The sequence below is a fragment of the Poecilia latipinna genome, unplaced genomic scaffold (assembly GCF_001443285.1).
Source record: "Poecilia latipinna isolate Pla-1442-1.1 unplaced genomic scaffold, P_latipinna-1.0 Scaffold1844, whole genome shotgun sequence".
In the NCBI taxonomy this organism is placed as follows: domain Eukaryota; kingdom Metazoa; phylum Chordata; class Actinopteri; order Cyprinodontiformes; family Poeciliidae; genus Poecilia; species Poecilia latipinna.
The window spans coordinates 135,226-149,902 of NW_015114460.1; the positions used below are offsets into that span (position 1 = coordinate 135,226).

Consider the following 14,677-nt stretch of genomic DNA (forward strand, 5'->3'; position numbering starts at 1 on the left):
TACACGACATCGTAAAAAAACCCCAACCCCCCCCCCCCACCCGCCCCCCAAATAAACTCGTCTGGAGCCGCGTGAAGGTAGGCTGAGGTATTTCAACTTAAGCTGAGTTTGGTCCAAGGTCTCTGGTGTATTCCTTTGTCGTACACAAACAGAACAGATTTTACACTCACTCCCGGTCTTTCTGACTGCCTTGTAGCTTTTTGTCTCTTTGTTGGAGAGTTCACAACCATTGAGGGAGAACCAAACTGGGGAGAGCCTGAGATGCTGACATAGTAGAAAGCTGCCCCATTGCTTTAATGAGTACACACACACACACACACACACACACACACACGACTGCTTGGCTATTAGGCTCCAAGAACAGGAGAAAAACTATTTGAAAGTGAATTTTAGATTTCCGGTCGTGGAGCTCTGCCTGGGAGTGGCAGCCAAGCAAAGGCGCAAGCAGTGCGCACACATGCACACCTCATGCACCTCACTGCTTCAGCCCCGGTTGCTCTCGCACACAGCATGGATGATCAAAAGAGGCCAACGGCTGCCGACCATTATGCCAATGACACTTTGAGTAAGAGTCCAGAGAGTGCAGCGACATGACAGCCATTAGGGATTGAAAGTGGGACTTTAAAGGAGGGCTGAAGGATAACTGTCAGTGCAGAATCAAAGGCGGAAAGTGAAATCTTCATAATGCATTGCAGTCGAGAAAATTCTTGCTCTCCCTGTCTCTCTAAACTACTCACTCAAAAGTATCCCATACAGAGATGCATCGTTCAAATCAGCCCCCCTTTCCAAAAAAAAAAAAGAAAGAAAAAAACACATGAAACAGAGATGAACAAAGGGCTGATGAGGGGAATTCAGAGACTGGCACACTGGTAAATGAAAGCGAACAGCGGTGCGGGCCATTGTGCGGGTGGTAGGCAGATCATTAAGGACTGGACTGGGCTACAGTCACAGCAAAGGAGCAAGCAACTGGAGCGCTACACCTCTGTTTCCTCCAGCTTAGATCTAGCTGACAAATGTGATTGAAACAGTATGGCAGCACAATTAGGGCTAATGAATAACACTCTGTGACGGTAATGTGGAGGACTTAAAACTTTGTTGAAAATGCAAACTGAAACTTTTGTCACCAAGTGTCAAAATACAGCTCCACGTGTTTACCGCTGAGGCGAAATTTCAGGAATCAGCAACCCGGTCCGAGTGAAACTCCCCGTCCTTCAACTGCGATGTCTGTACTTATTGTTTAAAAAAATAAATAAAAGGACTAAACAGAGGGCTGCCCTTTGTGTCTGGTTTTTGATAGCTGAAATCAAGGTCTGCTGCTGGCACTGACCAAACACTCCCAGCATGGCAGAAAACAGCCTCTAATGTGTCTTTCTGTCGCATAATCAGGGATTTCACACTCTAAATCTTTGATCATGGGAGAACCCTCTCTGATGGGAGAACCCTCCAACTGCTACCCCACACATGCACACGCAAACACATTCACACACACACACGCACCCCCCTTTGGGTCTCTGATCTCCCTCCAATTAATGATGTCAAATGAGTGTGTTTACAGGCTCATTAGATTACTGCTGCAGAAGTAAAGCACCGCCCTGCATCATCCTGCACACTCTCAGGCATCCAGATCCAGAGACTTGCTCTGTCTTGACACCGTCCTTGGAGGATAGCCTGATGGCAAGGCACCAAAGTGCTAGTGCCATCGCAGTCATAGCAGCGGCTCTGCGCTGGTAGCTGAGCCATGATGGCACCACTCCACACGCTCAGATACACTTACAACAATTTACTAGATGTGCAACCCAGCTGGACCGCTTTGGAGCCCGTTCAGGACGGTGATGCAGCCAAGTAAATCCCCTCAAGAGCTCTTTGAGTTTTGAAGGCTTCAGCCAAGGCCTGGAGACACACTGTCAGGTTTGTGAGTCTTATGGAGACAAAATTAAAGAAAAGGAAGCACGTTTAGAAAGAAAAAGGAATAACGAAAGAGACAGAAAATTAAAAAAAGAAGAAGAAAAAAAAGATGGCAGTCGGAGAAGCTACTCTTACTCCAGCCGGGAGTTTTTCATGTTTCATTTATTAACCAATTAGTCTCCCTTTACCGCTGCTTGTTACCACAGAAAGCAGCATGTAGCCGTTAAATAGAGCCTATGAGCGCAGCTGTGGACAGCACGCAGGCCTGGTTCTGAACTTATCCACTGCCCCCTGCTGGCTTGGAGGTCAGTCTCAACCTCCTCCAACTGAGAGCGCCACGGGCCGGCACTTTCACCTTAGCACTCAGACAAGGAGCTCGTTCGAGCCCCTCGCTTTTCAACCGGAGGTAATTATGACACTAATGAGAAGCGGAGCAAATCAGAGGGCTGCATGCGGACAGGAAGGCGACTCTGACATGGCGCTTCAATTACAGAACAGTCTGTCTTTGTGGAGCCTGAAGACGAAAGGGTTTGAAAGGAGTTAAAGAGGATGAGGGAGAGCGAAGAGAGGAGGAAGGCATATACGGCCTCTCTAATTCATATTTAATATCTTCATCTGTGTTTCAGAGCACCGGTAATGTAATCATCTCCTTAATTAGGCAGCAAGGATTGTTAATGCAGGAATCGTACTGGCAATCACAATGTACAGGGCAATGAAAAAAACTAGTCTTTTTTTTAAGATTGCTGGGATTTTACATGCTACACCAGCAGATTGTTGAGTAGAAGGAAGTGGACACTCGCTTTAAATTTTTCTTTGCAGATACAAATCTGAAAAGTGTGGCATGAATTTATCTTCAGGCCTTGAAGTGTCAATGCTTTGTAGAAACGTGTTGTCTGTCATTTTGACTGACTGATTTGAAAAATTACAGTCTTAATCTATTTTTCCCTGTCAATTTTTAAAATTATGATAATGACATATCCAGAAGCATTTAATTTTATTTGATTTAGCAGATCAATGCTGCAGAGAGGCATTGATCTGCTGCGCTGAAGCAAAAGCGTCCCACAGCATGATGCCGTCACTACCATGTTTCACACTAGCAGTGGTGTATTCAAGGCAGTAGGGCAAAAGGTTAAATCATCATTAAATCTTCTTACGTACGTTTTTAGTGTCCATATGGATTGCGGCACACTTTAAAATTTATTCTTACACATTCTTCTTGCAGCTCTTACATAAAGGTAAGATTTGTGGAGTGCTGGACTAACTCCAGCACTCCACAAAGTGTTAACTAGTGGCATTAACTAGTGCCAACTAGTGGTATTAACTAGTTAGCACTAGTTAATGCCAACTGGTGCTAATGGATTGTTCCACTAGAGTTACGTTGAGCTTCTCCAATTACTGCTCATAGACAGCCTACAGCGGTAATCTTTCCAATTCTAATTCAAGATTTCTAAAGTTTTAAGTATTATTTTTAATAACCTCTATTTAACCTAAAGTTAGTCCATAAATTTATCCCTGACCTCATTATCTTTGTCGACGAATATACTTTAATCAGATTACACCCAGGTGGACTATGCTAACTGATTTGGTGACTTCTGAAGGGAATTTTACAGCAAAATGACTAAAAATGCATCCACTTTTAATAAAAACGGTTTAAAACTGTTCCATTGAACTTTACGGTTGTAATGTGATACAAAGATACAAATAAAATCACATTATAGCAAAATAGAATCCAAATACTTTAGTTAAAAGATTATTTTCAGCGTTTCTTAAGCTTACATTTGAGATATTTGCCTGGAACTTGTCTGAGTCTGGTACTTTCCTCCCTGGGGAATCTGGCTAAACATCACACTTCTTGGCAGTCTGGATGACACGGTGACCCCAGCTGGAGTGACATAACCCTGGGAGGAGAGAGTGCTGGCTCAGCAAATACTGCTGTAAACAGTCACTCAAGGCATCATGATGCTCAAACGCCTTGAAAAAAAAAAAAGCCACACACACACACACACACACACTGTGAAGTGACACTGACAGAGACAAATGCCCCTTTCAGATATCACACTCAGTCGGTGCAGAGCTGCACACACTGTATGGGAGGCATACAAACAGGGGCTGACTGACACACACACACACACACATATCCACGCCGGATGGCACATTACTATTCTATTGAGGTTTAACAGCACCACCTACTCCTCCCATTGGGAATTCGATAAGCTGGAAAAGTCACGGCATTTTCAAACACACAAACGTGTAATTTTCCTCTTCTGCTGCCACCCATTTAGCAGATTTTCTGGCACAAAGATATTTCCTCAATTTTCCTCCTTCTATTTAGTAAAGACTCCACTAGTCCTTGCAGGTTGGGTTATATTAAAGCCATAACAGAAGAGGTGTTTTTGTTGTTTTGGCCTGTATGTTTTAGGCCCCTGCATCTGTGTGTTTTTTTTTTTTTCCTATCCTCTGGTCCTCTCTTATCTCGTTACACACTCTTCAGGCTTTGTGGTTAAATTATGTATTAAGGTCAATGTCAAAACACGGAAGATGTGTAATCTGCAGGGAGTTTCCTTTTATTCATTATTACAGTGAAGGCTGAGCACAACTGTCAGCTAGCCAGAGCTGTGCTCAGCATGGAAGCTTATGTGCTCAGCGGGGCCCCACCGAGCCCCTCTCTCTCCCTCTCTCTCCTCTCCCCTCTTCTTCTGCTCTCCCCCTGGCTTCTTCTCCCCCCCCCTCACTCACTCACTCACACACACATGCATACACGCACTCTTCTTCATCCTCTTCCTCCTCCTGGACAGAGCCCTGATAGATATACCCAGCTAACCCCATCTCACTTTGGGATCTCCCTCCTCTGCAATGCCAATCTGATAGCTGTCAAGTGCACCTATATGCCAGAGCCATAAATCTGAAGGAGGGGAATAAGTGTACGCCTGAACCCGAGGGGAAAGAAGAAAATAGGCGGGGTGGTGGGGATGAAGACGAAGAGGAAGGGGGTGTTTACCAAAAGGAGGGTGTCCCCTGGTTCGCTTTTTGTCGCAGTAGTTTGTCTAATCTGAAATTATGTCAGGATACAGCGCCGCTGTAGGAGGGTACGCCCTCTTCCCCTACATTGTAAAAGCACAAAATCTTACAACAGAAATACTATCTTAAGTATTTCTGGTATAATTTCTAGACTAAATATCTTAGCACACTTGAATTAAGACAAAATCAACATTGCAAGTGACTTTTCAGCAAGATATAGGAGTTTGTATTAAGTCAGTAATCCGTAATATTTCATTTATAACATGGGAAAAATGTCTTTTTATGAGTGAAATAATCTGCCAGTGGAACTAGTGTTTTTTCATCAATATTATTTACTTAAGTTCTTTTATCTTGCCGAAAAGTTAACAAAGTGAACAAAGCCGTTCAGTCCATGTTAGCCATGTTTCCAAATATTGAATTAACATTAACTACCTCCTTGTTCGGATCGGCACTTCTCTCTTCACAGAGGAGGATGGCCAAGTTTCTTGCCGTCAAACTGGCACATTACATACACCATGGGTAAACGTTAGCCATCGGGCCAAATTTAAAACTTCAACACCTCCAGGAAGCGATTGTTTCTCAACAGAGCCAAGACCCTCTGTACGAAGCGAATAGTGTAGAACGAGAATCTGTTGACCAGATCTTTCCCTACCCACAACGAAACAGAAAGCAGTGGCTGTCAGCATTTTTGTGTTTGTTTGTTTGTTTGTTCTACTCAAGGTTAAACTGACATCACATTATTTGTTGACAGGATAAGCTTTCGCCCCTACAGGGATTTGGATCCGGAGGCCTTGCACCGTCTCGGCTCCCGTCTCACAGCAGCTCCACACTTGACCCGTTGTTTTCTCAATTGTTGTCAGTCAGAGTCTGAGCTCTGTCAGATGCATCCTGACAGCTTTGGCGCGGTCAGCTTTGAAAGCCGTGGATGCCTTTAACTCAGGTTTGTAATCTCCTGCTTTAATAGCTCGGGGGGTGAGAGAAGCAGTTTGATGAATCAGTCCAGCTTTGCTACAGCCACTGTAATTATCTTCTGATTAGATTAATTCGGTTAGGCCTCGCTCGCATTTATAATACAAACAGGATTCCTGGGAGGCGAGCACTTTGTCATGTTAGCGTTATGCAATTATTTCTGTAAGTGATAAGTGCTGCCGTTTATCGACCGCGTGACATGCAAAGATCCATTAATAAGCAGACTGCAGCAGCAGAAGGTAATACATTCAGAGCCTGAGAAAAGTGCTTATTGAACTTCACACTTTGTCACGTCACAACAAGAAACTTTAATAGACTTTAATGACATTTTGTCTTAAGCACGGTCTTAAACCTTCAAGTAAACATGAAAAGGAAAACAATATATAATTTTAAATAAAAAAATGTAAAAATGCACAGAATTAATTTGTCTTCAAACCTCTTTACCCTGAAAATCCCAAATAAAATTTAATGCAACTAATTGCCTGCACAAATTGCCCAATTACTAAATGGAGTGTGATTTAATCTCAATGTAAATCCAGTTGCTCTGTGAACAAGAGGTTTGTTAGAGAACATTAATGTGAAATCATAACTAGGAAATGGAAAAGTGTTTGACTCAAACCTGAAAAGAGCAAATTCAGGAGATCCATAGTAACTCTGAAGGGACTATTATATTCCACAGCTTATGTGGGAGAATTTGTTGACAGAACACATTAAAGTTTCTCATTTTATTGTGACTAATTGTGAACTGTTCATTGAGCATCAATGCTTTTGAATGGCACTATAAAGAAGTACACAAGTAGCTGTTTTTGTAGGATGGGTGAAGACTGAGAAAAAGGTGATGAAAAGAAAAATAAACTTCAAAGGAAAGTAAGGAAGGTGGACAAGAATAACAAAGCGTGGCCAAGGTTATTTCATGTTTCTACTGCTGATGGAGTGACTGACGGAGAAAGGTCGCAACCTCGGCTGCAAAAGCAAAGAGGCCAAGGTTTGCTTTCTTCTGAAAATCGACTCTCTCCTTCAAGCCTCCTTTCTTTATCTCTCTCCTCCTGCAGCTTCTCTCCCAGTGGTTTTGCCGTCTCTCTTTCTCTCTCTCTCTGTCTCTCTCAAAGCTCACGTGTTGTGCGCAGGAAAATGCCTCCTGACTGGTGGGCCTAATTACTGGCTCCTCACTGACCCACGCCGGGCCGAGGCCTCGTCAGAACACTGATTCAACATGAGCCCCGCGCCGGCCAGCACCTCACACTAATGAATACTAATGAATAATTATCGCTTGCCGGCTGGCATGTCGGCCCACTGCAGGGACACGGCCGCTTGTAGAGCTGCAGGAGGAGCGTTGGAGGCCCTCAACGAGGAAAACGGGCGGCTCGGACAGCGCGAGGCAAGGCTACGTATGAAAGCCTCCCAGAAGGGATGCAGAGGAAACATATACAGCCCTCAAGGTTAAGCAGAGGTAACGCTGAGCCGAGTGGCGTGCGCTGACCCCTGTGAAGACTGTTTTGATTGCCGTGACCTGTGCAGGGCTTAAGGAGCAAGTCATGGTAGTTGATATGGGTTCTCCTGACGCTTAGGGTAGCAACTCAGTTGGTGATGATGAAACATGTCAGCCTCAAGTGTGGTGTCAACCGGCAGAGCAATGGAAACCTCTGATCTGCTTCCTGTAGATCAGAGGTTTGAAGACATCTATACTTTAATATGACTGAGAGGGGGTGGGTGTTGAATTGCACCCAATGAGAAAGGGTCTCGTTTTTTTAGAGCTTTGCAGGTAGAACCATTTGAGTAAATGGTGAACAGTGACAAGATTGTCAATTACTTTTTGCAGAAATGCTTTTGAGGGTTTTTTCTTCAAAAAATAAGCACCTGTTCAAGTGTTTGTGGACACATCTTATATGTAACATGCTATGACACTGAATAGTTTTTTTTTTTTTTTAAACTCTCTTTTCATCACAAATAGTCATGCTTATTGGTTGGTTTCCTGGTGCAGACTGTGCATGTAGGTATAACTGATACATATTCAACAGAGTTGAGGTCAGGTCTGGACAACATTCAATGAGGTTTGCTTCTTTTATCTATTTTATTTAGGCTGTTTGGAACATTGCCCTGTTGTGTCATTTAGAGCTTGAAGAGAAGCTGGAGAATTTCAAAAAACAAACCAAAGTGCTTCATGCAACATTCAGACATTCACCCATTCATGCACAGATTCACCTCTGACCCCCACCAGGAGGTGAAGTGTCTTGCCCTTGGATACGATGACGGAGGCAGACGAAGTGGGGATTGAACCACCTACCACCGCCGCCACTATCGTAGAGAAACAAGATGGCGTCTGCAAGATGACTCACCTGATTCCACTCCTCCAAAGAATTGGAAGAGATCCTGTCCTGACAGATGTTTCACCTACATAGACTTCCTGTTGACATTGTCTCTGAAAGAAGACAATGTCAACATGTTGACATCCGCCATGTTAGAAGACACTAACATGGCGGAATAATAACTCTATTTAAACAAGTTTAGTTAGAGTTCAGTGGCTCATGTAAACCTCTAAATCTTTGCTTTTTAAGCACAAGTTACCCTAATTGTAAACATTGTTTAAGCCCTTACTTTAAACTTCAATAGGCAGAAAAAACAGTACATTTAGTCTCCAGAATAGCTTCAGTGTTGAGTCACAGTCAGTATTTTCATCCACGCTGCAGATTAAACTACCCTGCTACTTAAAACTGACTGTGGGTGTTTTATGTGGGTGCAGGATCGCACCAGCCTGCTGCTTTTCCCCCTCATGAGGAAATGTAAAACTTCTTGGTGTGTTATTTTCTCCCCGTTTATTCTTTTGATCTGTGTGTACATTGTCTGCAGCTCTTTGAATTTCAATTTCACCGTCATGTAAGCTTTTTTTTTCTCTCCTTTCTTTTTTTTCCCCCTATCGCAGCTGAGGGTTACAGCTCTAATAATATTCAACTTTTAGGTCACAGCGGAATGCTAATTAGATTGCTATTTTAATTAATGTGTCCCTGCAGGTTTCTGTATCAATTCAGTTTTTACACAGAGCGCCGTGCACTTTGAGCCAATAAATTAAAACAAATTCCCAAAATAAATCGCTTCAAAAAAAAAAAAAAAGAGCAAAGACTGTAAGGTGTACAGGAGCTGTACTCGTTTGAACTGTGTTTACATAAATTGCTTGTTGTGGCTTAATAAACTCAATAAATTTCAAGCCACTCTGGGATGCTTTTCAAAAAGTTTCAATAAATCATAACAGATGTTTATTATTTATCCCCCCAAAAAAACATCCTCTCATGAACCTATTCACAAGATAAAAAAATTTAACTCAAGCAAACAAAAGCAGATGAGTGCAGGCACTATAATACTACAGTGTGAGGTGTGTTTGTGCTGCATTTAAGGACTTCAAAGTGCTTCACTTTCCATCAGAGGGTCATTTGTCTGTCAGCATTTGTGTGTGTGTGTGTGTGTGTGTGTGTGTGTGTGTGTGTGTGTGTGTGTGTGTGTGTTCCTGCGCTAGTCTGTATGTATATGTGTCACTGTGGATCCTCCCACTTCCATCCTGCCACTCAGTTTGTCCCATTCAGCATGTTGAGCAGGAAAAGAGAGGCCGCTGTATTCTTCTCATAATCAAAGGTCATATTGGAAAATTTCTTCACTTGCCTGCACACGATATTAAAATTTGCTGCAAAATTTAAAAACACAATATATTTTCCTGCCTACTTGTATCATTCTCTCTCTCTTTGCTCTCACATTTGTAAAAAATTTTTTGGTTAAAGACTCAAGTTAGGCTATAACTAACAAAATAAAAATCTTCCCAGCCCACATTCATCTCCCCTTAAAGAAGTAGAAGAGTGTTTTTGCACTCTAATCAAAATTTATATTCATGGACGAGCAGGGAGGGGGCTATTTGGATGTTTATTATACTTTAAAATGAAGTGATTCGCACTTCTCTGCCTGCGAGGTAATTAATGTGGGGAAATCTTGAATTAAAGATGTAAATCCTGACACTTTGGCAGAGTTGTGGTGAGGGGTGGGGAGCGGTAAGGGACAGTGGTCTCCAAGGTCTAGATTATTCTTAGCGTATACCAATTAACACCATGTATCTTCTTTTATGTTCACTTCAATTAAGAGCCTTTACAATTTTTAAGTTCTTTTCTTCTCAGTAGTTAGAGAATGTCAGAGAGGCTGATCAAAGGCATTAGCTGCGGTCGGTGCACCATAGGTGATGCTGTTTTGCATAAGGAAATCTACATATTGCTAAGAAGGTTTTCATTTCATTTTGCATGAATTATGGAGCCAGAGATACTGCAAATAGATGGAGGTTGGTGAGGGATGTGTTCTCAGAACTGATTCTTTTTCGTGTCTCGCAAATTTAGTCAAATGCTGTGGTGGCGCAGGGGTTAAGCACCACCCACATATGGAGGCCTTAGTCCTTGACGCAGCTGTCGCAGGTTCAATTCCCAGCCTTGGCAACCTTTGCTGCATGTCTTCCCCCTTCTCTCATTACCTACTTTCCTGTCAATTAACTATCAAATAAAGGCCACTAGAGCCAAAAAAAAAATTTAGTACAATCCTGGGTTTGTGTGTCAGAAAACAAACCAACACCAGTTGAATGCATCAGATGTTTTTGGCCTCCAGCTCTTGTGAAGAGCCTGCATGCAAGACCTCTGGTACACAGTTATATCTGTCCACTGTGAAATCTTTAGATTATGACTTGTTAAGATCTCCTTCACTCAATTGCTTCCTTATTAAGTTGAATTTACAGGATTTGTTTGGTTTCTGTCTTTGCAGATTTTTTTTTGTTTGTTTTTATTTTGGGGATCTAAAGAGAAATCAGAAAATATACAATGAACTTCGCAAATTAAAACTTATGTGTGCATGCATCAATGTAGAGCCAGTTTTTGTCCCTCTGCAATAAAACAAAATATATCATTGCAGTAGCAAGTTGCACAGTTACAATAGAAATATGCAGAGGAAAAATAAGGTTCTTGTCTGGTTTTCATCTTCAATTTCTTTTCACCTGTTTTTGTCTATGTAGATGAGCACCTAATAGAAATATACTGCACCGAGAATTCAGATGTCCTTTGTTGTTTGAAACAGCAGCAGCACCCTATTAAGTTGGAATTCCATTATTTATTAGCGCGTTTGATCATTTGTATCTTCTTGGACAAGATGAACACAAAGAGACATAAAATACACATTTCAGAGTATGTTCTCTATTTGAATGTAATAATATAAGGGAACATACATGGTTATGAGCTTGTAGTTAGCAACACAACTACAGAATCCCACTGGTTTTCTAACTTTATTTATTTATAGCACACTAGTAGAATCAGGGCTTGAAATATTACAGAAATGGTAATAAACTTTTAAAAACTATTCTATTAAAGCTGACCTTTTCTTTTAAAACCACATCTATGATACTTGAGGGCTAATAAGCATTTTACAGCAAGTTTAACGTTAGCATCAGCCATGTCTCTAAACTAAAGCTAGATGCAAACAGAAACTTTTATTCTCTCAAAACATTAGTCTTATGACAGTTCGTAACTTTGACATTTTAAATTATACCACTCATGATCATATCAGCCTTTTAGTTTTTTCAGTTTTTTAAACTGTAGGATGATGAGAATAATGATTGACCTTCTGATTTTAAGTTATAGAATCTATCTGTCTATCTAACAGCTAATATCTTATAGCCACAAAACTCCTTTACAAAGTGAACCACTGCAAACAGATGCTGGAAAAAAAACAAGGCAACCTGTTCAGCTGTGATAATCACTGCTACTAAATTCAATTACTCTGTCAGCTTCCAATAAATCAATGAGCGGAAAGGAAAAAAAAAAAAGTAAACGACCGGCAATGAGGAATGGCCATCTGGTTCTTGCCTGTGTGCTATCCCACTGATGTTCCTGTGATGGTCATCCTGGAGATATTGAATGCTCTTTTAAGCAAAGTGCTGACATCATAATAAAAGGGCCACCGCGAACTGGCCGGCTGTGCGGTTTGGAAGCTCCAGGCCAGAGAGATGGAAGGCCTCCGAACCAGGACGAAAAAAGACAGTCTTTAAACTCAATCCAAGCAAGTGCTCTGTGTGGCTGCACTTACCACACGTAATGAAACTACAAAAGGCTTTCTACAAAATCCCATACAGACGAGCCACAAATGGCAGATGACTTTAAATAATTACACAATTTAAAACGATCATGATAAATAATGTGTTCAACGGCGCCTTTCACATCAAAATTTGTTTTCAGTCCTGTCAGTTTACCTGAAGCAATAAAAAAAAGAACACATCTAAACGTGTGGGGCATAGATTGAAAATGGCATAGCATAGAGTTTATTTTTAAACAAATTCAGATGCCCTTTCACCTCCGTGTGTGTGCATCTGTGGCTAACTTCCTCTGATGACAGCGTATTTAAATCCATTGTTCGAGACCTCATGAAACAAACGAAGGGCTGGCAAATTCAAACATCAAAACATGAAGCTGGGTGACATGTCTGTGTATTCATAACCCAGGTGTCTTGAAGCATTATTAACAAAAAAGGATGTGCATTTCTGAGGCCTGCAGCAGCACCAGAAAGAGGCTCTCTCTTTGAGAAGCACACGCAGCTCAGACAGCCATCTAGTGTCGGATGTGAGCAACAGCAGAGGATTCAAGCAGGGGAGAGAAGGCACTTCACTGCGTTGTGCGTACGTCCATTGGAAATGAGATGTCTTTCAGATAAACAGGCAAATCAAAACATGACCTCACAAAGGCTGGATTAAGTATGCAGTTAGGTGTTGTGTGACATCATTACACCCATAAAGTAGAGAAAAAATGCTCAAGCTGCTTCTGTAGTCTCGACCTGGGGCACAGGAGGCATGCTAATGGTCAGAACTGGTCTTTTCAGCCCACACAGAACACAGTGCACCCTGGTTTAGCCTAATAATCAGCCCGCTGTGAGATCTTAACCTTTTTCCCAGGGATACTACAGAAATAACAAGACGCCAGCTCCTGGAGGCTGTCTCTACCTCTGCTGTGAAGAACCTAGCTCCTCCGTTACCTTTTGCCTTGTGTTTGCGTTACAGAAGTACAAAATGTGACTTTGTGAGGCTTTTTGTTAATACATGCAACCGAAATAAAGCGTGCCACTGTGTGCACATTGGGAGCATGAATATGAATTTTGCTGAGCGATCAAATGAAGACACAAAGGGAGGCCCGACCTGTTGTCGACTCAGCCCCTTTCTTTCCCCTGCTGTGAAAAAATCCTGCTCCCATAATAATCGCGCATCTTTATGACAATAGGTGTTAGGCAAAGCACATAATCACAAGCGCATAATAAATACTGCACGACGCTGCTTCATCGGCACACGTGTGAAGAGGGTATGTGCTCAGGTTTCAGATATTAAACAGTTTATCTCCCTCACTCGATCACTCTCCCTCCCCTCTGCTGGAAAAGGTCTCGGCCTCCGAACAGTCACAGACTTATCGTCTAATTGCTTCCCATTGATCCTGTCCGATCAGGTGCCTAATGCTCGTCCTTTTCCAGGGCCGTCTCCTGAGCACTTCTGCCAAACCCAATCGAAAAAGCGAACATCTGTTTCACTTCTCATAAAACATCCAGCGGCGAGAGCAACACAGCAGAGCATTGTTTCCATGCTGCTGGAAAAGGTTACAGCAGAAACAGCATTGTCTGATGTTTGTGAACTCCTATGGGATCTTACAAAGGTAATAATGTTAAGCTTTAAAATATTTTGTTACATTACAACCAAAATATAGTTATACTTTAAGGCATTTTATCAAAACAAAAAAAAACAACAAATATCTACAACTCTTATGGAGGTTATATGAAGAGTGTCTGCCCACATCAACTTTCAAGAGTTTGCAGATCCTCATATGAATTCAGGTCTTGACTTTGGACTTTTTTAGCGAAATGATAACACTTTGATCTACAGTGCCTAGACAATGTATTCACCCCAAACAATGCACATCATCACAAACGCATCATCCCTACTGTGAGGTACAATGGTGGCAGCATCATGCTGTGAGGATACTTCTTAGCAGCAGGCTCTGAAAGGTTTGTAAAGGTAGAAGGTAAAACATAGGGAAATCCCAGAGGAGAACTGCAAGAGAACTACAACTAAAATTATTTGAAGATAGCAATGTGGATGTTTGTCAAGTGGCCCAGTCAAAGCCCACACCTCAATCCCATAAATAATTTGTGGTTTCACTTGAAAAGGGCTGTTTTGAGAGGAAGAATGAAGGAAAATTGCAGAGTCCAGATGTGCACACCTGACCAAGGCCTCTCCACACAGATTCCTGTGATCAGAGCCAAAGGTGCATCTACTAAAAACTGCCTTGAAGGGGGTGAATATTTATGTAGCCACTTAGTTTATGTTACATATTTTTATTTCATTGACATTATTTTGTAAAGAAAAAAAATAAATTTTCACTTTGACATTAATGAGGTACTTTTGTTTCTTTTTTGTAAAAGAAAAAAATGTTGATCATGACTAATTTTTAAAAGCAACAAAAAGGGTAAAACATCCAAGAGAGTGAATACTTTCCATGGGCACTGTAAGCCTTCCAGTTGTAACCTGTAAGAACAGGTTTTCTTCCAAGGAATTACCTTTAATTTTTACAAAATTAAATGTAATTTTATTTATATAGCACATTTGCAGCAACAAGGCGATACAAAGTGCTAGCCACCTTTCCAATAACTCAAACCAGCTTCCCTGTCGCTGCTAAAAGAAAAAAAGAACCTCTAGAGCAGGGGTCCCCAAACTACGGCCCGCGGGCCGGATCCGGCCCGC

At 41.8% G+C, this 14,677-nt stretch overlaps 1 long non-coding RNA gene across 1 annotated transcript in view; it reads right to left on the reverse strand.

Moving 5' to 3' along the window:
- LOC106934690 (uncharacterized) overlaps positions 1 to 14,677 on the reverse strand; it is a 78,460-nt gene that overhangs the window by 48,690 nt on the left and 15,093 nt on the right. The window contains exon 3 of the long non-coding RNA XR_001421746.1: positions 8,229 to 8,311. This is a non-coding gene — a long non-coding RNA (uncharacterized LOC106934690). The remainder of the gene's footprint in view (positions 1 to 8,228; positions 8,312 to 14,677) is intronic.